Source organism: Phaethon aethereus, assembly GCF_964289735.1.
Source record: "Phaethon aethereus genome assembly, chromosome: 9".
In the NCBI taxonomy this organism is placed as follows: domain Eukaryota; kingdom Metazoa; phylum Chordata; class Aves; order Phaethontiformes; family Phaethontidae; genus Phaethon; species Phaethon aethereus.
Window position 1 is genome coordinate 5,972,990 of NC_138585.1, and position 3,332 is coordinate 5,976,321.

Below are 3,332 nucleotides of genomic sequence, written 5' to 3' on the forward strand. Positions count from 1 at the left end.
ACATCCAGTACCGCAAGTGGCACTGCTGACATCGGCTCAGAAAACGGGGGGAAAAAACAACAACAACAAAAAAAACCAACCCACCAAGCGTGAAGACGCAGCAGCCTGGAGCAGATGCGCAGAGAGCGGAGGCTGCTCTGGGGACAACCCAGCTGCCGTCCATTTCAAGGCCCGAGACCAGAATCCGTGGAGGAACAGAGTGTGTTCAGGTGGTCTCTGCCCCAGGATCGGCGCTGGGCAGCAGAACAGATGGACTGCCTTCATCATGGGGACAACAGTCTAGGAAAGGCCCTTCCTGACAAAAGCAGAGCATGGCCTGCAGAAGAGAATTTGGGGGGGGCTGCTTTTGTACCACTAATTCTGGTCTTGTGCCAGGGGATGCTGGCTGGGGAGCAGCAGGCGCAGAGCTGCCTGCGAGGGGCTGCGGATACGGCAGGAACAACGGGGCATTACCTGTACGCAGGATTCACCAAAGCACTTGCACAGCAGGAGTAAAGAACACATCTTGACAGTTTTGTTAAGGTAACAAAATAGAAAAAAAACCACCTCTGCCAGCTGTGGGTAGTAAGGAAAGTAGCAAACTGTGGAGAAACACAGCAACACCCTTACATTGATTTGGTCCACTTAAACATAGTATTTATTTATAATATAGTTGTTATGAGCATTTTTTTTTCCATCCAGAAGGATTCATTATGTACTGAGTGCTTTACATCATGTTATGAAGCAACCCATTGATAAATCAGTGCTAAATTTTATTTGCAGAAGGCATCTTTGGCAGGGATTCAACGTTGACTCACAACAACAATTGCTCATAGTGCTGACTTGCCCTTGTCCGCTATTTAAACCTGCTCAGCCCTCCCGGCTGGGTAAAAGTGCCATCGGGATTGCAAGTTTTATATCACATAAGGGGCAGCATTTCTAAAACAGCCCCTAATTTTACAAGCTCAAACTGAGACAAGATGGTCCTGAGATTCTGGCATCAAGAGCGCTTACAGCCAGATCCAAACATCTCACACTCAAGATGCAAACGAAAAGACAGCATGAGGATCTTCTGTGACATAAGCTATACAGCAATTGCTAAGTACTCATAATGTTTATCCTAAATTACATGGGCCTTTAGAGCAAGGAAGCATCCAGAACAGGGGCAGAAATCCCTGTGCCCCAGTCTACTCAATCCACCAGGTTATCCTGCCTTCTACCCCCTTCATCACTCTCGGGCACTGATTTGGCCCTGCTTTTTTTTTTTTTTTTAGGTCGTTTGACTACACTGTTCCTTGCAGGCAGCTCTCTGTACGAGAAACGCTGTGTTACCTCCTTTGTCTCCAGCCCAATGGTCCACTGGGCAGCTCTCATCACAGAGAATAAATCTAAAGCTGGGATGCCAGCTGGGGAAAAGCAGTATGAAATCTCTCAATACGTCTGATAAATGGGAGCGAAAGCTCAACACAAAAATCTTTAGTTTAAAGGCGGAAGCTGTAGAAAATTGGGTTTTGTTCTTTCCATTTGCAGCAAACATGCCTCCAGCCCCCACCGCCAATCAGTCAGTCTGCGGGACTGGTGGGACAAGCCTGCAGTCAGGAGAGCAAAGGATCCTCTTCCAATATTTAGGTCATTTGTGAAAGATACCAAGAGAAATAAACACAAGACTCCTGATGTTTACCAGAGCTCCTGACAGAGCTGTCTGCAGATTTTCGCAGAGGCAAACAGACCGAAAGGCAGCATCACACCACGCCAAGCCAGGCAGCGGTGACAGTGGCTCTGCCCTTTCTATGCAAGTCAGGTGTTGGCCTGTCAAATACTGACTCAACCTGGGTCTCCTCTGGAGTACAACTACCCAGCCTCCTGTTTTAAGTGGAAAGTAGTATCGATCAAATGTGCAAGACGGACCCGGGCACGTGTATGTCAGGGCAGCCCCTGTTCGCGGCTCCGAAGCGGCCTGCTTGGACCAGCCTGGCTATTCTCCGCCAGGAAGTCCCACCTGACAGCCCACTGCCCTCCCTGGCCACGGGCTCTGCCACTCCTGCCCAGGCACGGCTTCAACGTCACTCTCTGAAACACGAACTGGCTCCCAAAAGCACCTCCGGAGCAAAAGCTGCTCCCCATGAGGTCAGGAACCCTGCAAGATGCTGTTAAAGTTAACGTGCACTTTTAAAAAATGCTCTTTTCAATTTTTTTTTTTTAATGGAAATATGCACAAGTGCCTCAAACAATATACCAATTTGCAGTATTTGTGAATGCAACTGGAATACTCTTGCTGTACGACTGGCAAGGAAGGCAAGTTACTCTCAGCGTAACAATGAACCTAAAACAGGTATTTTAAAAATTTATAGGAAAACATCCAAATGATTATAAAATGGGTCAACATTAAAGCTCTAAAACTTTAAGCATCTTTACTTATTTAACATTTCAAAATGTAGTATCAGTCACAGCCATGTCATTCCAAGGCATCTCCCAATTTCAATTACATACCTGGATAAATGGCTTTGCAAGCATTAAGAAAAATCACCCTAGCCACCATATGCTGAGTTTCAGACTAAAAGAATTTTTCAAAAAGAAATTTCCTCCAGCTATTGGCCCTTCAGTCTGAGGCTTAGAGGATAAACTCTGACAATGAACTTAACATTTCTTGCTAACACAGCTTAAAAAAAAAGTGTCTCTTGCCTTGCAGTGGAAAAGTGACACACTGCTTATAAAACATCTTGCTCAAATCTACTGTCTTTTCTATTATTAAGCAGGCAGACTTCAGTTTACTGACTTCATTAAAGCCACCTGATATTTTATTAGTCTTTGATAACCAAGTTTCCATCTCTTACACGTAATTAAGTTGAATCCCAGGAACAATTTACTTGACTGATCTTTCATTAAGCATAGCAGCATGATAGCACTTCTCAAGTAATGGATTGGTGGGAACTTTATAAACCGTTATTAGAGAAACTGTCCGCTACCTTGCCACTTTTCACCTTTCAAAGAAGTACCACTTTATGTAGTAAAAAAAAATGTTAAAGACAGAGCACAAGATAACTGCCTTTATATATTCTGAGCCAACCTAAATGTGTTTGTCGTTTACTGAGCTGCATCTATTTCAGAGGTCTGCCTGGTGTATCAATAGTCCCTCACTATATCAGGCTGTAAGAAAATATGAATTTTAGAGTCCTTAAATCATTCTGCTTTTCCACTGCAGTTCCAATAAGGGCTTGTACTAGACAGCATGCTGTAAAAATGAGCAGAACTCAGTAATGTGCTGAAAGTATACTTTTATTTTCCCTTCGTATGCCACACTGATTAGCTAGGTAGAAAGCAAGAGACAGACTGGGCTAAAAAAGAAGTTAAAA